We start from the raw sequence: 23,542 nt of genomic DNA, 5'->3' as shown, positions 1-23,542 counted from the left end.
AATTGGTAGATCTACTTATGATAGTCTTTAAAGATAAGCTTGGTTGAAGTCAAATTCTACTAGAAGTGGTGATATAGAAGAATTAAAGCATATTGTTTATAAAAATTTTTCTTATTTTAAAAAATGTGTAATTATTCTGATGGGTTGAAATACACAAAATAAGCTAACATCACTGAGTTAATTATAATTCTCAAAAGCACTAAAACTCACTAGTCCTATTTAGAGGATTTTCAGGAACAAATTTACTCTTCTGAAAACTGGTCAGTGAAGGGGAAGAATTAAATCTATGCAATCTGTACCTAAGAATATCCAAATAGTCATGGAGAGAAAGTTCTTTTTCACAGAGAAATTTCAGGTAATAAGTGCATAAGGGATAATGCACTTAAAGTATTACCATTTGGCATCCCTGAATGAAATAATAGATTATATAACTATTAAAAGCTGTTGAGACTTAGATTAAATGATGATGGAAATTCTTAAAAGTTTGGATAGATTGGCAACACCTGAACCCCTTGTTTAATATTAACACCTCAAAAAGAGAGAGCCAGATATGAAGAGCTCCCCATGTGATGCAAAATAAATTTATAACCAACTATGAAGTATTACTGCCTAAAAATAAAATCTGAAACTAACTGAGTCCTTAGATCAAATTGATGATGGATCAAGTTGATGATGGATTAAAGACCTAAATGTAAGACCTGAAATCATAAAACTCCTAGAAGAGAACATAAGCAGAACAGTCTTTGACATAAATTGTAGCAATACTCTTTTGGATCTGTCTCATAAGACAAAAGAAATAAAAGCCAAATAAACAAATAAAATGTAATTAAACTTAAAAGTTTTTGCACAGCAAAAGAAACCATCAGCAGAACAAAAAGACAACCTACGAAATGGGAGAAAATATTTGCAAATGGTATAACCAACAAGGGGTTAATACCCAAAATATATAAACAGCTCATAGAACTCAATATCAAAAAAGCAAACAGCCCAATCAAAACCATGGGCAGAGGACCTGGATAGACATTTTTCCAAAGAAGACATACAGATGGCAAACAGGCACATGTAAAGATAGCGCAGCATCACTAATTATTAGAGAAATGCCAATCAAAAATGAGATATCACCTCACACCTGTCAGAATGGCTATCATCAAAAAGTCTACACATAACAAATGCTGGAGAGGATGTGGAGAAAAGAGAACCCTTGTACACTGTTATTGGGAATGTAAATTGGTGCAGTTACTGTGGAAAACAGTATGGAGTTTCCTCAAAAAACTAAAATTAGAACTACCATATGATCCAGCATTTCTGATCCTAGGTATATATCTGGAAAAAAATGAAAACACTAATTTAAAAATATACATGCACCCCAATGTACGTAGCAGCACTAGGTACCGTAGCCAAGGTGTGGAGGCAACCCAAATGCCCATCGACAAACAAATGAATAAAGAAGGTGTGATATATATAATGGAATATTACTCAGCCATGAAAACTTCTGCCATTTGCAGCAATGTGGTGGACCTAAGAAGATATTACACCTAGTGAAATAAGTCAGACAGAGAAAGACAAATACTGGATGATATCACTTATATCTGGAACCTAAAAAATAATAAAAATGGGTGTGTATGCAAAACAGAAACAGATTCACAGATATAGAAAACAAACTAGTGGTCATTAAAAGGGTGAGGGAAGGAGGGAGGAGCAAATTAGGGATATGGGATTAAGAGATACAAACTAGTACGTATAAAATAGATAAGCAACAAGATATATGGTACAGCACAGGGAATTATAGCCATTATCTTGTAATAATTTTTAATGGAGTATAATCTGTAAAAATACTGAATCACTATGCTGTTCACGTGGAGCTAATATTGTAAGGCAACTCTGCTTCAATTAAAACTTTACCAGTCTATGGGAAATAAGAGAGGACAAGGAACATGGTAAATAACACCAAGGGGATGAGACCAGCAAAATTCAGAGTGTGGGAATTTTAAAGAGCAATGTGACCTAGTTTCTTTAACAAATAAATTGCAAAGAAAAAAAGTTGGAGAAACTTATAGATTAAAACATATTTAACAAACATATCAAACAGATTAAAGATGTGGATCCTGATTCAAACACTGCAACTATAAAAACTGTTGTAAGCAAAAAAAAAAAAAAAATTGTAATTATCACTGGATATTTGCTTAAATTAATAGATTGTTATTTTTGATGTGATATGGTATTTGATTATATATTTTTTAAAAAGAATATTTATCCTTTTCAGATACAGACTGAAGTATTTTGGCTGAAAGTATATGTCTGGCATATGGTTCAAAATAGTCCGGATGAATGTGGGGAGCATATATGAACCAAGATGGGCCATCTGTTGTTAAAGGTTGAAGCTGAGTGATTGATATGCGGGGATGTGTTATATTATTATCTCTATTCTTGTAAGTGTATCAGTTTGTTAATATAACAGTGCTTCATAACAACCAACCACATAACTTCCCAGTAGCATATAGTAACAAATATATGTTTACACTTCCGGGATCAATTGTGGATTGTCTAGGTGGTACTGCCGATCTTGGCTGGGCTTATTCATACGTCTGGTGTTGGCTAGCTGTCTGACCTAGGATGGCCATGGTTGGAGCACTAGGCGACTCAGCTTTGTGTCACAGTTCTCGTTCTTCAGCAGGCTACTCAGGCATCTTTTATTGCTCTGACAGAAGTGCAAGAAGGCAAATGAAACATAGAAAGCCTCTTGAAATCTAGGCTTAGAAATAGCTTCATTCTATTGGCCTCAGCAAGTCATATAGCAAAGAGGGGGAAGGGTACAACAAAGTTATGTGACAAAGGGTGTGAACGTAAGGAATAGTGGGAAGTTGAGAGCACTATATGTTTAAATTTTCCATAATTTAAAATGTGTGTATATGGCTATGTACAATATAGGTAATGCCAACAACTGAATAGATAAAAGCAGTGTTCTGATACTAAAATGGTTTACTTAAAGCCTGTGATATAGTCAGGTTGTTTTTGCTAATTTTTTTCAGAAATTATTGATAAGATAATAATACCTACTTCACAAAAGCATTATAAGTATTAAGTTAGGTTTTGTTTGTAAAGTGTTTAGCATAGTATTTGGCACCTGAGTGCTCGATAAATGAAAATAGTAACAATAGTACTACTAATTGCTACTGTTACTGGTATTAGCTAAGATTCCCGATCTCTGAAAAGATCATGATTATAATATGATAACACCTCTAATTTTACTTCTATGTCAGATAAATTACTGGATTATGTGTGCCATAACTCATTTAAAAATAATGCATGGTAAGTGATTGTAAATATGCTGAAATATAGCTGTCAGAATATTTTTGCAGCATTGTTTATGGAAGCAAAATACAAACAACAGAAAACTTGGTAACAATTTAAATGTCAGAAGAAGGAATGCTTCAATAAGTTATCTATAGACATACAAGAATGCCGTGCTTTCATTGATGATAATGTTGTAGAAGTATATTTGATTACGTATAATGCAAACTTATTTTGTAAAACTGTACATAATTTTAAAAATTTATGCTAAACGTTAATAATTTTCCTTAAGTGCTAAGTTATTCTTTTTACACTGTTTACAATAAGCATTTAAGCAGGACTAACTTTATGAAATCTAGAGTATTTGATGTACTGTTTGAGGAAATATGTGATGGAGTCCAAGGATCATGATGTAGATGTAGATGAAGCTGTTAGCTGCATCCACAGGTGCATAATGGATTTAAGCGTTTACATTATTACCGTTGGTAAGAAAACAAATTGTCCAACTGCAAACTGTTTTATGCAAACTTGTTAAAGGCTCCATGGAGTTAAAATGGTCAAATCAATTGCATGTAGCCATGGCCTCAGACCACGAGGTATGCTAAAATGAGCAAAACCCAGACCTTCTCCAAAAACATGCTCCCCTGAAGGCAAGATGGGATATAGACATTGACTAGAACTAAAAGCATGTAGGAGTATTTATGGTGGAAAAGCATTTGCCAGTATCAGGTCCAATCAAGGGGGTAAAGGGGTAAGACTCACAACACAAATTAAATATGTTTTCTTAGGCTTCCAAAGGGATTGACACTTTTAAACATGTAATGATTTGTATTGACCTTTGTGAAGACAATATAAATGACAACTCCTTTTGGTCCTTTGTCTTGGCATGAGATAAATATTCCAGAGCCTTCCTATAACTATTGGTAGAATGCTTGTCACTGGGTACCTCTGTGATTGAAAGGTTGTGGGAGGTCTGAAGAAAAACGACCAACTTGCTAGCATGTAGAATAAGCACCCGGAGTTGGTTTTATATGTACGAGAAGTAGTTCATTATTTGGCTCTCCCTGAAATCACTAAGATGGCATAATATAATGATGGGAAGTAGTATATTTTATATATAACTTAGACGAATGTGGTTTGCTTATCAAGCACCCAATTAGTGGAATGTCTCGATTTATAGCAATTGTGTAAACAATGAACTGCCCAGTAATTATACATTAAAGTGAACCATTGACTATCTTTCAGTCATTGAAAGTCGTTTGATTAATGTAAGTTGACAAAAAATGTTAAAATGGGATTCGATTTTTTAATTTGCATATATTGTAATAAAGAGTAAGAGAATGTTCATTTTGCTTATAAGAATAAAAACCAAAACTTTAAAAAAAACTCATAATTCAAAGCAAATTTACTAATTATCCTTATTACAGGGTCACTGAGGTATTATATGACTATCTGTTCATTATCATCTATTTTGAGTATTTCCTACCAGAAGAAAATTGTAGGAAGACAAATCCAGGGTTTGGAAATCAAATCATTGAACTCCAACTTTGGTTTTGTCTCTGATGTGCCCTGGCTGGAACAATAGGGGCCAATCTGGACCTTATTTTCCCACTGGCAAGAAAAAGACAATATGTACTTGTAATACGTTTTTAAGCCAGTCAAAGGCAAGTTGTTACAATTAAACGAAGATATTACTTGTAGCATTGGCACTATTAAGTACTTTTCTATGCAAATTAAGAACATTTAAGTTCTAAAATACATCTTGTGAAATCGAAAGATTTTTCACAGTCCTAGAAATGAGATTTACCTAAGTTTCGCTCCAATTTTTTCACTCACTTATTCATATTTATATTAATATGGTGGGCACCTACCATCTGCCAGGTCCTGTTCTTGGCAGTGGAGATCAAAGATGGTAAGACAAGGTCACTGCTCAATGAAACATACATCCTTAAGAGAGACAGGGGTTAAGTAAACAAGTGAGTTAATTTAAGATAGTCATAAGTGCCATGAAGAAAAGGGGAGCGGGAGAAGGTCTGGGCAACCTTGACTAAAGAGTGGTCAGAGAAGACATCTCTGCAGAAGAGATACTGGAACTGAACCATGAGAAGAAACCAGGATCCGCAGAAAAGGTTTTTCAGACAGAAGCAAGAAGCCAATGCTAAGACTCCCCCACCCCCCAACACCAGAAGTAGCATGGTGGAGTACCAGAAAGTAGGACAATGCTGCCCAAGTCTAATTGGTAGGGAGAGTTAGGGGAGCATGGGATTGGGAGAGCTGAAGGTTGGGTTTCTGAGCACAGCAAAAGACAACTGAAGGATTTAAAGTAACACTGATCAAGGATCAAATGGGTCCCATAAAACAATTGTCCAATGAACAATTTTTTGTGTATTTCAGAAAAAAATATGAATAGATGTTTTCCCCATAATTTGTATAGTATTTGTGTTTTACACACATTAATAGTAATTAATCTTTAAAATGGTCTCAGTATATTCCAGAAAATTCTCATCCCTTAAAGGTCTCTGATCTCATAATGCTGGGTTAAAGTGTTTCCTTAAGTGGGCTGCCATAAATTAGATTGTCTGAATACTGCAGATTAATCCATAATTTGTTTTCTGCCAAATAGATAATGCATTCAGCACATCATATTTATTAGAGCTGCTAAACTTCTACCCTTTGCTCTCTAATTAGACTTTCCTTATTACTATGTGTTTCAGAAAATATGACTGTTTTATTCCTTAAACCTAGTGAGACCCGGATGGGACAGGATTAGCGTTGATCTTGCAGGAGTGGGTTTACCGTTTGTTGTGTTCATTCAGATTCTTCAGCCTTGGGGGTCTGCTGCTGAATGGTAGGGTCTTGCCAAAACGCGCATGGCTACCTTTGTGTCACATGCCTGCCATTCACTCAATTCTGCCCTATTTGTCACAGTAGCAGAAGGATGTCTCAATCAGCAACATCTGGAAAGTTACTTGAGAACATTCTTGTTGCTCAGTTTATTCATCGTGAGATACATTCAGGGTTTAGACCAACTTCATGACCAGAAAGGCTCTCTGTTTTTTAAGACAGTTAGAATTTTATTTTGTCTATGCCTGAAGCCACTTCTAATTTAGAAGAACACTAACCTGCCAGGAATTTAATAGTTGAGCCCTTGTTTATAGTTTTTACTTCATGTGATAAAAGTTCATCAAATGTGCTTCATTGGGATTTGGATTGGAAAGAACACATGTAGGGATTCTGGGAACAAGTGATGTTCAATTTCTTGACCTGGGAGGGAGTTATATTGTGCTCACTTTATATTTATTCACCAGGCCATACATATGTGTTTTTTATATTTTAGGTGTAAATGTTTATTTCACATTTTTAAAAAAATGTGGTTAATTTGAATATGCAAATGTACTGTGCATCTCTATTAAGACACAGAGTATATAACAGAGGTGTTATCTTTTCCCCAGTCTCAAATCAAGTGTCATGTACTCTAAATCTGCTGGTCACTTCATCCCCCAGTGATCCTATCATTTCGGGCATTTGGACTCTGTCCACATACTTTTCTTTCCCCCATTAATACTATTCATTCTTATTCTGTTTATTATTTTATGTGGATTCTTTTTTCCCTCCAAATTAAGATTATAAAGTTCTCAAGGCAAAGGTCATTTCTTATGCTTTTCAATTTTTTGCTAAACACATTGTAGATGTTCAAGAAATACTTATTGACTAAACCTAGCAGATTTTAAATTGTTCTGTTTCCTCCGTAATGAGACCTAAAGCTAACAAATAACATTGGGGATATTTGTTCTAGTTTTAAGAAAAGAGGAGCAATACTGAGTAGCAGTCAAGAACCAGGCTCTAAGTTCTGATAGGCTTGGATTCAAATTCCTGTTTCAACACTTGACAATTTTACGTCTTCGGGAGAGAGAAGATTTAGCTTCTTATCTTAAAATGAAAATAAAGGTACCTACTTACTGTTTTTGTAAGGATGAAGGAAAGGTAATGTACCTGGAGCATTTAGAAAGCTACTTTGCACGTTGTAAGCATTCCACAAATGTAAGCCATTATTATCATTATTATTATTATCCACAAATGTAAGCCATTATTATCGTTACTATTACTACTACTAATAATAATACCTAAATAACTTCAGCGTTAACCTGTAGTCAATTCCTTATCTCAACTACATAAACTTTAACTCTAAAAACTGGAAGATCACCAGAGCTGTATAAAGTTTTAATATATCACGCTTTGACATATACTAGAAAAAGGAATAGAGTCAAATATATAGCCATATACGTATCCACTTGAATGGAATTTTTAAAAATTGATGGACATCACTAAAATAGACCGTATTCACAGACGACTACTCAGTACGTGGAATTCAGCGTCATGTGCTGTGAGTGGGTCTCATCCAAGAGGACTTAGTTGCCACATCCACCAGAAAGATCTTGTTATATTGCAGTTTCACCTATAACAAAATCTGTGTCGCTGATTCCAAGGGCAGCGAAACATCAAGGCTCTAGGGCAGTGATTCGTGTTGGCATCTCTTTCTTCTTCATGTGCCATATGAGATTAATTATACCCAACTATTTGCATTATGTATGCTGTTTTACCACTTATACATTATAAGGCAGAGCACTTTCAGTAATAAAAGCTACCACTTACTGAATCGGGGATGGAGATGGTGTAATGCAGCCAAGCCCTAGGAAAGTAAATTCAGCAGTCTGCACCGTCTGCCAGTATCCACGTGAGCCGTCCACCGCTCCAACATTCCAGCAAGAAACTGGGATTTCTCATCCCAGCTTTAGAGTTTTTTTCCAGTTGCTAAACTCTGACTGTTCCGCAATTTTCTGCTTCTTACTGCTTCCATTAATCTTCAACCGACTTCTCAATGTAATTCCTTTGTCTCTGTTATCCAGCCTTGCCTCTTCCTCTCTCTGTGCTATTATTCCCATCCAGTTTAGACTTCATCTTCTATATTTAGCCTTATTCCTGGAACTTGCCATTGTAATGTGCAAGCTTGTAACGTACAGGCTTGGATCCAAGCTGTATTCCCTGCTGGAATCCTGATGTATCGGAGTATTTCTGGGAGACCCATGGGATTGTCCTTGCTGAAGTTTATTTATGTAAAGAACACATCCTAAGGACGTGGGAAAGAACTCATCTGAAGGAATGAGAAAGTCACCACCCAGTCAGTGTCAGTCATCAGAAGGGAGGAATAATTCTGAGTCAAAGCACTTTGTTTTTCATTCCTTCCTTCCTTCAGAGGTTGGAATGACCTTAGGTCATATCTCATCTAATATCCTTGAAAGCATCCTGATAGGTGATAAATGATCATCTAGTCTCTACTTAAGCAACTGTAATGCCAAGCAACTAACTATCTGAGCATATATAGTTTGGTTTCCACTCCCATTGTTTTACTGGTAGTTGAAGAAGTGAGTGGTGGAGAGAAAGGTGGAAATAGCTGTCACCTGATGAGAGGTAGGACTTCTCAAGTAGGTCACCTGTGTCCCAAGGTCAATCACCCTGCCTTAAAAGCTCTTTGACTATTATGAGTCGTCAGGGCTCTCTTGAGAATGAGTTTCCAACATGCTGTTTGAATGCTCCATGATCTTGAGTCTCAGGAAAGAACCTGAACACCAACTTGTTCATCTCCAGTGACACGCTTGATAGGTACAGAAATCAAAGTATCTGTTTTCATCATTTTTTCCCCATTGTCATTTTTATGCAAAGCCAAATCATAATCAGAACTCACTTTATTAATTAACCATGAGAAACCACCATTAGAAATCAGAAATAACTCAAGGTTCACGTGATCAGTGCATACTTTCCCTCTAGGCAGACCCACATGGGAAGCCAGATTATAATCAGAAGTTAGGCATGGATTAAGAATAGGAGGTAGTAGATGAATTGAAAGTCTGATGGCTGAAGCTAAGGTTTAATGGCTGAGGCTGAGGGCTAAGAATAAAAATCTTGCCCGGGGAAGCTTGCATCTGCCACCATGCTAGTGATGGCTTTGTCCACACCCCAGGTCTGGAGGCTAAGACTTCTCCTCTGACTTCATTTCTGTGTTTCCATGGCTGAGCACACCTACCTTCAGTTGTTAGATATGTTAATATATTCAACCAGGTTACAGTTAGTTCTGTAGGTCTCGGCTTTAATGTCACTTCATCAGGAAACTTCCCTGACATCAATCTAAATTTAGTCCTTATGACACCGTGTCATATCAATTCTCACATTTTCCTTGACAGCAATTTTCACAATTTGTAATAGCGCATTCATTTGTGTTTTCCTTTGTTGTCTGTCTCCTGCTTAAACTTCTTAATTTGCATATCTGTGATATGATCCATTATGTATTGATCTTAAATTTAACTATCAGAAGACAATATTTCTTTATTTCTAAATTGAGCTTGGAGCAGGATGATGGTGACGAGCTCATCAACGTAGCCTCTAAGTGCCCACAATATTCACGCTCACTATTGCTGCTGTGTTTCTTTACCATCCTCCTTAACATCTCTGCATACTTACCGCCATTTCTTGTTGGAATTCTTTGTCTGGCATCCGTGGCTCTACAATACGATGGTTTCCTGCATAACATTTTGTTTACTCTTGCTTTCTCCCAACCATCTTCAAATGTGGGTATTCCTAAAGTTTTTATCATTGCTATACTCCTGTCTCGAAGACAATATACTGAATATATTGATTTGTGTTATACCCATTGATTCATAGAGTATGTAGTCATTGGGAACCTATTACGTGCCAAACAATGATTTAAAGAAGAGTGTGTTATGTGTCTGCAGTCAAGTTGCTCACCATCCCATTGGTGAAAATAGTCACTCTATGTTTTCAAATATGGTTACTAACACAAAACGAGGTATCGTACAGCCAACAGATGAGGAAATGATTGCCATTGAGATGATAGTTTGTTACTCACAGTTTCCAAGCAGAGGGGCATGCCACTCCATGGGGATGGGGGTGCACAGGAGGAAGCACTGTGGTTGCTCAGGAAGCAGAAAGGGAAGAGAACAGTGGGCCAGAGACTTTATTGTGACTTCCATGAGCAGAAACTGGTAAAGCAGGGTAAGAGGGCTTAGGATTGGCTAATTTGAATAAGTTCAGCATGGTCTGGGGAATAAAGTCTGTTCCTAGTTGTTTAGTACCTGGCCCTGGGGTGATTAGGGCAGGTGGATAGTGGCTCTGAGCGTAAGAGCCGATAGAGGAGGTGGTGGGATGTGGGTTTTGGATTGGCTGACTTGCATTTGAAAAGCATGCTCCCAGCTTAGCTGTTTACATCTCTAGGAATTGGCTACCCTGGATGGGGCAGCCTTTCCAGGGTCAGCAATGTGCCAGATGTCAAAGCGTCAGAATACAGAAAATAAAAAACTTGGTTAATATACTGTAGTATAAGTCAAGGCAGGGTAAGTTATGCTGCAGTAACACATAAATTCAAAACACCTTTATTTCCCATTCTCACCAAGTTGGCTGTGGGTCTGGTTAACTCTGCATAACTTGCCCTCGTGCTGGAGCTAAATGATCCATCCTGCTTCCATCATGACACTCTGTTGCCTTAACTCAAGGTTTCCATGCTCATAATGGCAGAGGAGAGAGATTCCAGAGGACTACATAGTCTTATCCCACTGTCTAAGCCCCAAAGGGGCATGTAGTCTTCTCACAGTCCATTCGTAGAACTACTCACCTGGCCCTGTCTGTGTATGCGAGCTGAGCTGTATCGCGTCTCATTTGCCTCAAGAGTCATGGTGGGATGCTGTTGCAGAGGTGGCCGGTGGCCAGTCCAAAGCTAAGGTTTGGATGGAGGACAGGACTAAACCTCAGAATACCAGCAAGTTCTTTTAAGTCAAGACCACACGAGAATAAGCCATGTGCTGCCTCAGACACTGACACTAGGGCATTGACAACAGAGATTGCTGTCCAGAGGTCAGGAAAGATGAAGTACACCTCACCTGGAGGTCAGTGGGAGCCAGGGAGAATTGAGAGACGGCACAAGAATGAGTGAATCCATGCTCTGGACTTTCTCCTGTAGCCAAGGTGCCAGTCGGGGAGAAGAAGGGAAGGAAAAGGCAATCGACAATTACCCCAAAGAGACTGAGTTAGCTCAAAAGAGGCTGGGTGTCAAATCAAAAGTGGATGCAATTACCCCGAATGGGCGGTTATCATTTCCCACTCCCAAGCAGAAATATGGGCTCCAAAACTAAGCTGAGTTAATTAATAAAGAATAAAAGAAAGTTATATTTAGCACACCCCAATTTGTAACTATTACCTTTAAAACAACCCTACATGCGTCTAGTTTAATTTTCATTTATTATAAATGAAGTTGCCACTTTTTACACAGAATCAAAATTTGGTTGTAAGTGGTGGGGGGGTCATCTATGTTTGTGTATAGTAACCCTACATTTCAGCCGTTCACAAGCACCTTGCATTTTCATTTGACAAATATTTATTGAGCATAATTATGCTTCAGAAAGTGTGTAAGGCTCTAAGGATACAATAGTGAACAGGACATACATATTCCCTGCACTTAGAAAGCTTATGGTTTACAAAGAGACATTTTTAAAAAATTGCTCAACTAATAACTTAATTACAGTTATAATAAATGCTATGAAGAAGAAGGTCCCAGGGCTATGAAGTGTATAACAAAGGAATCTGTGGCACATGCCTGCGTCTTCCGACCTCTTTCTCTTGCCCTCTGTCTAGCATGCCCTTCCCTTATTTCTGTGTATTAAAATACCCAAGCAGCCTCCCACATAAACCCAAGTTTTCCTACATGAGGTCTTCCTTACTCATCTCTACAGGAAGCACCTTCCCTTCCCATCAGTTACCACTTTCCTCATCCAAGACTGAACCTGAGTTGCCTACGTGAGAGGGTTTTACAAAACTTCTCTATACGGCAGGGACCAGTCTTTTGCACAACTTTAGAAATCTCCTTCTGCCTAGCATAATGCCTTGCAAACAGAGATTCGCTATAAATATTTGCTAACTAAATAAATCATATGCAAAGCCAAATTAGACAATTCTGTTTCTTATGTATCAAAAATCTATTTCCGGAATGTTAATGTTGTTTATTGTTGAATTAATTGTGTATGCCCAATATGGGGTATTCAAATAAAATGTTACTTTGTATTTCTCTAAAAGGTAATAGTCAATGTATGTAGAACATTGTCAAATTCAGAATGGCTTTTCTTGTTTTTTCATGCTGTGTATTTTAAAAGTTGTCCAGTTGACCCCTGAACAGTATGCAGGTTGGAGCACCTACCCTCTACACAGCTGAAAACCAGTGTATAATTTTACACTCAGCCCTCCACACCTGTGGTTCGCATCTGTAGATTCAACCAACCTCAGAGAGTGCCGTGCTGTGGTTCTTTATTGAAAAACATCCGTGTATAAATGGACTTGTGTAGTTCAAACCCATATTGTTCAAGGGTCAACTGTATATACATGTAGTAAAGAATGTCAACAGGACATTAGGATACAAGAGAAAAGCAAGTTGCCTTCATTCCCCAGAGCCTCATTCAAGTTCTTTTAGCCACAGGATCTCATTGAAGCCTCAGAAATCCCTTGTGAGTGGGCATTACTGTTGTCTTAATATTCTGGATAAGGGGCCCACTTGGCTCCCAGAACTTAGTGATTAGAGCAAAACTAACAGTCACATCATGGAAGAGCTGCACCTTCCCCACGCTCTTTTGCCTAAATGATCTCTTCTCACAAGAAAAGCCCCTCCTTTGTCACAGTTTTCGTATCCTTCACTAGTACCCTAGAGGCCATCTGGCTGGTTTGGAAGAGGAAATTTTTACTCATTCATCCATGTCTCTATGAACCAGACACTGTGCTAGATACTGGGGCTAGAGTGCCGAGCCCAAAACAGAGTCAGTCCTTACCCACGATTACGATGGTCTCGCTCTGTGGTTCGAGAGGTGTATGGAAATAAGTGAGGACCATTCAGATGAGAACAAGCAAGGCTGTCTCTTCAGGGTTTGCCATAGCAAGGGAGGCAGCCACCATCACTTGCATTTGGCAGAGACTCAAAGGCAAGCAAAGGAGTGGGGAAGTTTGTAGCGGACAAAAGGGAAGGCTTCAGGTGTGCCCTGACTCGAGGCTGTTGGCCTGAGGAAGCCCGAGGCAGGCCGACTAGAAGGGAGGAGTCCTACGTGATTGGTTACAGGTGCGCATTTGGCTTTCTCCAATTGGTCCTATGTTGAAAGCTGGGGCAAAAGCTAGGGAAGCTGTTAATTATTAATCAAGACAGGGCTGTTTTGAGCTGACGATTACAGGGACTATTGTTTGGCTCTGTGGACTAGTTATTCCAGGTGATAGTTTGACTTCTTGGATTGGTTACTGTAGACAGGTCGGCTTCCTGTCTGGTCACTGTGGGTTGTAGGTCTGAGCTCTATATTCATCCATGATCTGGCCGTGGTCTGTTTGTGTATTCATTCTCATAGGTATATTTGACAGATTTTCCTCAAAACCAAAAGAAAATGGGCTGTTTTTTATAAGTTCATTTCTAAGTTGACAAATGGGACTTTCAAGCATATTTTCCCCCCAAAGAGCCAATGAATAGTCCTTCTGCTTTAATGATAATTCAGTATATGCCAGGCTCAGTCCGACCCATGTAGCCTCTCATTCAATGCTCATAATGATGCTATGTGATAGATGTTAGTGTTCTCATCTTACAGATGAAAACACTGAGACACAGAGGGGTTAAGAAACTTGCTCAAGATCCCCTAGGTTAGAAGTGTAGGAGCAGGGATTTCCCCTAAGTCAATCTGACTCCAAACCTTTTGATTTTAACCAATGTACAATTGTCTCTGTACTACTGTTTCCCTAAATGGCCCTCAATATAAAACAGTTCCCTTCTTATAAAGTCATAGTATGGCTGTGGCCACCCACACTGTTGCAGGGCGAAGGACAGGGCCAGAGTCAGCAGGGACGCTGAGGACAGAGTAAATGGATGGCTCCCCCAGGAGTACAAACATCAAGTACAAACACGAAGGGGCTTTGGTGGACAAGGGCACAGTCCTTCTGCGGAAGAGATCATATTGAAGGTCAGCTGTTCACAGTCAAGGATAGCCTTTTTTTTTTAATCCCGACATTTCTCTGGTCCAAAGTAGACTGTATGTGTAATTGGCTTTAGGTGCCACATAGATGGCAGCAATGTGGCATGGACCTTCCATCACTACCATCCCTGTGCCTCTGTCCCCTGCAGTACAATGGCCTAGTAATGCCTGTGTACTGCTACTTACCACCATTTTTATACCTTTCTTATTTACAATTATTTCTTTGCTTTCCAAGCATGGGAAGGGGTCATTTGAGCACAAGCCTTTGCACACAGTGGGCATTCAATACATTGGCAGGTGTACCAAGAAAGGAAACGAAAATCATTGTGATTTTTCTTGCCTGAGAAACAACTCGCTGAAGTCCTGGAAACCTAAGTTATAACTTAAGCCAATAGTTTGCCCTTAAAGGGTATTTTTCATACATACATAGCATGAGAAATGAAATAATAAGAAAATTCTCTTTAGATATCATGTATAATATTGTTTTCCAGTGATTTGCTGTTTTTTTTCTTGTAATGAAAATTCTAACACTGTTGAGGTGACATAAATGTGTTGGTTACTTTAAAGTAATGTTAAACATGTCCAACAACATTTCTCAACGTTATTGCCCTCTATTTATCTTAAAACAATGCTAATAAAGAAGCATAACTATTATCAGCGTGCGATCGTACAGTAGGGTTTTGACGTCTTGTTACATCATAATCTTAACATTCCATTTGTAAGAAGGGACAGGCAACCTTATTATTCCAGTGTAACTAAACAAGGCACTTGGGAGACTTCATTAACTCTTACAAGGCACTGATGTCCCATTTAGTAAACTACAGCTCCAGTGTAACAAGTAGTATTGTCCTTAAAGTTCCCAATGGAACCACCTTCTTCTTTTTTTTTTTTTTAATGTGGTACGTGGGCCTCTCACTGTTGTGGCCTCTCCCGTTGTGGAGCACAGGCTCCGGATGTGCAGGCTCAGCGGCCATGGCTCACGGGCCCAGCCGCTCCGCGGCATGTGGGATCTTCCCGGACCGGGGCACGAACCTGTGTCCCCTGCATCGGCAGGTGGACTCTCAGCCACTGCACCACCGGGAAACTTTAGAACCATCTTCTTAGCTCAAGTCTGGAAATATCACTAATCAGTTGGGAAATCCTGACATGAGGTGACTGAAGATTGGCCATATCGTGGGCGTTTCTCTGAACAAGATGGGCCACCACATCTTAATCTACACCTGTGTAGTGGATCTGGGCTGGAAGTGAAACCACTCCATAGCAAGAGGGTATTAAGTATGTTTTCTTCAATGCACAAATTGTCAATGGGTGATGGAGTCTCGCTCATTTATCTGCTCTCTCCCTCACTCAGCCCTCCCATGGCTGAGAACCAGCTTTTTCATGACAATTTCCAAGGATCAACCTACAGAGAAGTGTTCCTTTGCCAACCAAGTCATGACTTCTGAGTCTGGCTAAGACAACCATCACGAATTCAAGTATCTGAGCTTATTCTTCATGCTGGATCCTGTGCTGGCTCTTCTGCTCCAGGATGTCCAAGCTGGCTCAGGCCACCTGCACACCAGACACCTGATCCATTCTCATTTTAATCCCAAATCCATCCAGGTCCAGCTTTTTGGTTCTGTTTTCCAACCCATCCTCAGTTCCTGGCTCTATATCAGGAGTTGGTATCTGAACTTTCTCCAACAGGCTTGGCTGTTCTTCTTGCTCACGTTGTGCCAGAAAATATAATAGAAAACCCATCTTTCACTCTGCAACCATAGAAACCAGTCCTAATGCTAGCCATTTAATAGCTATATCAATGAGAGCAGCCCCAGAAGTGTGGAAAAGGAGAGTACACAGAGCCTATGGGTCAAATTGAAGTATAAAGGTCAAAGATAACATGGAGGGGGGGACCTTCAAGATGGCGGAGGAGTAAGATGTGGAGATCAACTTCCTCCCCACAAATACATCAAAAATACATCTACATGTGGAAAACTACAGAACACCTACAGAACTCTAGAAGAAGACCTCAGACTTCCCAAAAGGCAAGAAAATCCCCACGTATCTGGGTAGGGCAAAAGAAAAAACAGAGACAAAAGAATAGGGACAGAACGTGCACCTCTGGGAGGGAGGTGTGAAGGAGGAAAAGTTTCCACAAACTAGGAAGCCTCTTCACTGGTGGAGACAGGGGTTGGGCAAGGGAGACACTTCGGAGCCACGGAGGGTAGTGCAGCAACAGGGGTGCAAAGGGCAAAGCGGAGAGATTCCCGCACAGAGGATCGGTGCTGACCAGCACTCACCAGCCCGAGAGGCCTGTCTGCTCACCCACCAGGTGGGTGGGGGCTGGCAGCTGAGGCTCACGCTTTGGAGGTCAGAGCCCAGGGAGAGAACTGGGGTTGGCGGCGTGAACACAGCCTGAAGGGGGCTAGTGCACCACAGCTAGCCGGGAGGGAGTCCGGGAAAAAGTCTGGACCTGCCTAAGAGGCAAGAGACCATTGTTTCTGGGTGCATGAAGAGACGGGATTCCTTCCCCATTTGCCCACAGAAGGCAGAGCACCACCTAAACAAGCTCCAGAGAAGGGCATGAGCCACAGCTATCAGCTCGGACCCCAGAGACAGGCATGAAATGCTAATGCTGCTGCTGCAGCCACCAAGAATCCTGTGCACAGGTCACTATCCACATAACCCCCCCCTCCCAGGAGCCTGTGTAGCCCTCCACTGCCAGGATCCCATGATCCAGGGGCAACTTCCCCAGGAGAACAGCACCTCAGGCTGTTGCAATATCGTGCCAGACTCTGCCACCGCAGACTCACCCCACATTCCAGTTATAACTACCGTACCGCTCCCTCCCAACAGCATGAGTGAGCAAGAGCCCCCTAATCATCTGCTGCTTTAACCCCATCCTCTCTGGACGGGAACAGATGCCTGAGGGCAACCTACACACAGAGGCGGGGCCAAATCCAAAGCTGAACCCCAGGAGCTGTGCAAACAAAGAAGAGAAAGGGAAATCTCTCGCAGCAGCCTCAGGGGCAGTGGATAAAATTCCCACAATCAACTTGATGTACCCTGCATCTGTGGAATACCTGAGTAGACAATGAATCATCCCAAAATTGATGTGGTGGATTTTAGGAGCAACTGTAGACTTGGTGTTTGCTATCTGTGACTGATTGGTTTCCGATTTTTATGTTTATCTTAATTTAATTTTTAGTGCTTGTTATCTTTGGTGGATTTGTTTATTGGTTTGGTTGCTCTCTTCTTTTTTATTATTATTATTTAATTTTTAATAATATTTTAATAAATTTATTATTTTTTTTCTTTCTTTTTTTCTCCCTTTTCTTCTGAGCCATGTGGCTGACAGGGTCTTGGTGATCTGGCCTGGTGTCAGGCCTGAGCCTCTGAGGTGGGAGAGCTGAGTTCGGTACATTGGTCACCAGAGACCTCCCAGCCCCAATTAATATCAATCAGTGAGAGCGCTCCCAGAGATCTCCATCTCAATGCTAACGCCCAGCTCCACCCAATGGCTAGCAAGCTCCAGTGCTGGACTCTCCATGCCAAACAACTAGTAAGATAGGAACACAACACTACCAATTAGCAGAGAGGCTGCCTAAAATCATACTAAGTTCACAGTCACCCCAAAATACACCACTGGACACAGCCCTGCCCACCAGAGAGACAAAATCCAGGCCCACCCACCAGAACACAGGCACCAGTCGCCTCCACCAGGAAGTCTACACAAGCCACTAAACCAATCTCACCCACTGGGGTCAGACACCAAAAACAACAGGAACTATGAAATTGTAGGCTGTGAAAAGGAGACCCCAAACACAGTAACTTAAACAAAATGAGAAGACAGAGAAATATGCAGTAGATGAAGCAGCAAGTTAAAAGCCCACCAGACCAAACAAATGAAGAGGAAATAGGCAGTCTACCTGAAAAAGAATTCAGAGTAATGATAGTAAAGACGATCCAATATCTTGGAAATAGAATGGAGAAAAACAAGAAATGATTAACAAGGACCTAGAAGAAATAAAGAGTAAACAAACAATGATGAACAACACAATAAATGAAATTAAAGATTCTCTAGAAGGAATTAATAGCAGAATAACTGGGAAGAATGGATAAGTGACCTGGAAGATAAAATAGTGTAAATAACTACCACAGAGCAGACAAAGAAAAAAGAATGAAAAGCATTGAAGAGAGTCTAAGAGACTTCTGGGACAACATTAAATGCACAAACATTCGAATTATACAGGTCTCAGAAGAAGAAGAGAAAAAGAAAGGGACTAAGAAAATATTTGAAGAGATTATAGTTGAAAACAGGACCTGTATATACGCTGTCTACAAGAGACCCACTTCAGATCTAGGGACACATACAGACTGAAAGTGAGGGGATGGAAAAAGATATTCCGTGCAAATGGAAATCAAAAGAAAGCTAGAGTAGCAATTCTCCTATCAGACAGAATAGAATTTAAAATAAAGACTATTACAAGAGACAAAGAAGGACACTACATAATGATCAAGGGATCAATCCAAGAGGAAGATATAACAACTGTAATATTTATGCACCCAACATAGGAGCACCTCAATACATAAGGCAAATGCTAACAGCAATGAAAGGGAAAGTCGACAGGAACACAATAATAGGAGGGGAATTAAACACCCCACTTTAACCCATGGACATAATATCCAAAATGAAAATAAATAAGGAAACACAAGTTTTAAATGACACATTAAACAAGATGGACTTAACTGATATTAATAGGACATTCTATCCCAAAACAACAGAATACACTTTCTTCTCAAGTGCTCATGGAACATTCTACAGGATAGATCATATTTTGGGTCACAAATCAAACCTTGGTAAATTTAAGAAAATTGAAATCGTATCAAGTATCTTTTCTGACCACAATGCTATGAGACTAGATATCAATAACAGGAAAAATCTGTGAAAAGTACAAACACATGAAGGATAAAAATACACTACGAAATAAGCAAGAGATCACTGAAGAAATCAAAAAGGAAATCAAAATATACCTAGAAACAAATGACAATGAAAACACGATGACCCAAAACCTATGGGATGCAGCAAAAGCAGTTCTAAGAGTGAAGTTTATTGCAATAAAATCCTACCTCAAGAAATAAGAAAAATCTCAAATAAACAACCTAACTTTACACCTAAAGAAATTAGAGAAAAAAGAACAAAAAAATACCCAAGTTAGCAGAAGGAAAGAAATCATAAAGATCAGATCAGAAATAAATGAAAAAGAAATGAAGGAAACAATAGCAAATATCAATAAAACTAAAAGCTGGTTCTTTGAGAAGATAAACAAAATTGATAAAACTTTAGCCAGGGGCTTCCCTGGTGGCGCAGTGGTTGAGCGTCCGCCTGCCGATGCAGGGAACACGGGTTCATGCCCCGGTCTGGGAAGATCCCAAATGCCACAGAGTGGCTGGACCCATGAACCATGGTCACTGAGCCTCCATGTCCGGAGCCTGTGCTCCGCAATGGGAGAGGCCACAACAGTGAGAGGCCCTTGTACCGCAAAAAAACAAAACAAAACAAAAAAACTTTAGCCAGACTCATCAAGAAAAAAAGGGAGAAAGCTCAAATCAACAGAATTAGAAATGAAAAAGGAGAAGTAACAACTGACACTGCAGAAATACAAAGGAGCATGAGAGATTACTGCAAGCAACTGTATGCCAATAAAATGGAAAACCTGGAAGAAATGCAAAACTTCTTAGAAAAGCACAACCTTCCAAGACTGAACCAGAAAGAAATAGAAAATATAAACAGACCAATCACAAGCACTGAAATTGAAACTGTGATTAAAAATCTTCCAACAAACAAAAGTCCAGGACCAGATGGCTTCACAGGCGAATTCTATCAAACATTTAGAGAAGAGCTAACACCTATGCTTCTCAGACTCTTCCAAAATATAGCAGAGGGAGGAACACTCCCAAACTCATTCTATGAGACCAACATCACTCTGATACCAAAACCAGACAAAGATGTCACAAAAAAAGAAAACTACAGGCCAATATCACTGATGAACATACATGCAAAAATCCTCAACAAAATACTAGCAAACAGAATCCAACAGCACAGTAAAAGGATCATACACCATGATCAAGTGGGGTTTATCCCAGGAATACAAGGATTCTTAAATATATGCAAATCAATCAATGTGACACACCATATTAACAAATTGAAGAAGAAAAACCATATGATCATCTCAATAAATGCAGAAAAAGCTTTTGACAAATTCAACACCCATTTATGATAAAAACTCTCCAGAAAGTGGGCATAGAGGGAACCTACCTCAACATAATAAAGGCCATATATGACAAACCCACAGCCAACATCATTCTCAATGGTGAAAAACTGAAACCATTTCCTCTAAGATCAGGAATAAGACATGGTTGTCCACTCTCACCACTATGATTCAACATAGTTTTGGAAGTTTTAGCCACAGCAATCAGAGAAGAAAAAAAATTAAAGGAATCCAAATCAGAAAAGAAGAAGTAAAACTGTCACTGCTTGCAGATGACATGATACTATACATAGAGAATCCTAAAGATGCTACCAGAAAACTACTAGAGCTAATCAATGAATTTGGTAAAGTTGCAGGATACAAAATTAATGCACAGAAAACACTTGCATTCCTATAAACTAATGATGAAAAATCTGAAAGAGAAATTAAGGAAACACTCCCATTTACCACTGCAAAAAAAGAGTAAAATACCTAGGAATGAACATACCTAAGGAGACAAAAGACCCGTATGCAGAAAACTATGACACTGATGAAAGATATTAAAGACGATACCAACAGATGGAGAGATATACTATGTTCTTGGATTGGAAAAATAACATTGTGAAAATGACTATACTTACTACTCAAAGCAATCTACAGATTCAGTGCAATCCCTATCAAACTACCAATGGCATTTTTCTCAGAACTAGAACAAAAAATTTCACAATTTGTATGGAAACACAAAAGACCCCGAATAGCCAAAGCAATCTTAAGAAAGAAAAATGGAGCTGGAGGAATCAGGCTCCCTGACTTCAGACTATACTACAAAGCTACAGTAACCTAGACAGTATGGTACTGGCACAAAAAGAGAAATATAGATCAGTGGAAGAGGAGAGAAAGGCCAGAGATAAACCCACACACATATGGTTACTTATCTTTGATAAAGGAGGCAAAAATATACAACGGAGAATAGACAACCTCTTCAATAAGTGATGCTGGGAAAACTGGACAGCTACATGTAAAAGAATGAAATTAGAACATTTCCTAACACCGTACACAAAGATAAACTCAAAATGGATTAAAGACCTAAATGTAAGGCCAGACACTATAAAACTCTTGGAGGAAAACATAGGAAGAACACTCTTTCACATAAATCACAGCAAGATCCTTTTTGACCCACCTCCTAGAGAAATAGAAATAAAAACAAAAATAAACAAATTGGACCTAACGAAACTTAAAAAGACTTTGCACAGCAAAGGAAACCATAAACAAGACAAAAAGACAACCCTCAGAATGGGAGAAAATATTTGCAAACGAAACAACTGACAAAGGATTAATCTCCAAAATACACAAGCAGCTCATGCAGCTCAATATCAAAGAAACAAACAACCCAATCCAAAAATGGGCAGAAGACCTAAACAAACATTTCTCCAAAGAAGATATGCAGATTGCCAACAAACACATGAAAAGATGCTCAACATCACTAATCATTAGAGAAATACAAATCAAAACTACAACGATGTATCACCTCACTCCGGTCAGAATGGCTATCATCAAAAAATCTACAAACAATAAATGCTGGAGAGGGTGTGGAGTAAAGGGAACCCTCTTGCACTGTTGTTGGGAATGTAACTTGATACAGCCACTATGGAGCACAGTATGGAGGTTCCTTTAAAAACTAAAAATAGAACTACTATATGACCCAGCAATTCCACTCCTGGGCATATACCCTGAGAAGACCATAATTCAAAAAGAGTCATGTACCACAATGTTCATTGCAGCTCTATTTACAATAGGCAGCCCATGGAAGCAACCTAAGTGTCCATCGACAGATGAATGGATAAAGAAGATGTGGTACATATATACAATGGAATATTACTCAGCCATAAAAAGAAACGAAATTGAGTTATTTGTAGTGAGATGGATGGATCTAGAGTCTGTCATACAGAGTGAAGTAAGTCAGAAAGAGAAAAACAAATACCACATGCTAACACTTATATATGGAATCTAAAAAAAAAAAAGTTTCTGAGAACCTAGTGGCAGGACAGGAATAAAGTCATAGACGTAGAGAATGGACTTGAGGACATGGGAAGAGGGAAGGATAAGCTCGGATGAAGTGAGAGAGTGGCATGTACATATATACACTACCAAATGTAAAATAGATAGCTAGTGGGAAGCAGCCGCATAGCACCGGGAGATCAGCTCGGTGCTCTGTGACCTCCTAGAGGAGTGGGATAGTGAAGGTGGGAGGGTGACACAAGAGGGAGGGGATATGGGGATATATGTATACATATAGCTGATTCACTTTGTTATACAGCAGAAACTAACACACCATTGTGAAGCAATTATACTCCACTAAAGATGTTTAAAAACATAATAAAAAAATAAATGTAAATAAAAAATTTAAAAAACGAAAAGGCTACCTAATGAATAGGAGAAGATATTTGCATACAATATATCTGATAAGGGGTTAATACCCAAAACTATAATATATACAAATATACAAATAACTCACACAACTCAACATCAAAAACTTGCACAACTCGGTTAAAAAATGCACAGATTACCTGAATAGACATTTTTCCAAAAGAACACATACATGTGGCCTACAGTCACATGAAAAGATGCTCAACGTCACTAGCCATCAGGGAAATGCAGGTCAAAACCATGATGAGCTATCACCTCACACCTGTCAGAGTGGCTATTATCAAAAAGACAACAAATAACAAGGATTGGAAAGGATGTGAAGGAAAGAGAATCCTCTTACACTGTTGGTGGGAATATATCAGTAAATTGGTGTGACCAGTATGGATAACCGTATGGAGATTCCTCAAAAATTAAAAATAGAACTGTAACATTATCCAGCAATTCCACTCCTGGATAGTCTATCGAAGAAAATGAAAACACTAATTAGAAAAGATATATGTTCATTGCATCATTATTTACAATAGCCCAGATATAAAA

This window comes from Phocoena phocoena, chromosome 7 (assembly GCF_963924675.1).
Source record: "Phocoena phocoena chromosome 7, mPhoPho1.1, whole genome shotgun sequence".
Classification (NCBI taxonomy): domain Eukaryota; kingdom Metazoa; phylum Chordata; class Mammalia; order Artiodactyla; family Phocoenidae; genus Phocoena; species Phocoena phocoena.
Note: the sequence above shows the minus strand (reverse complement) of the source record.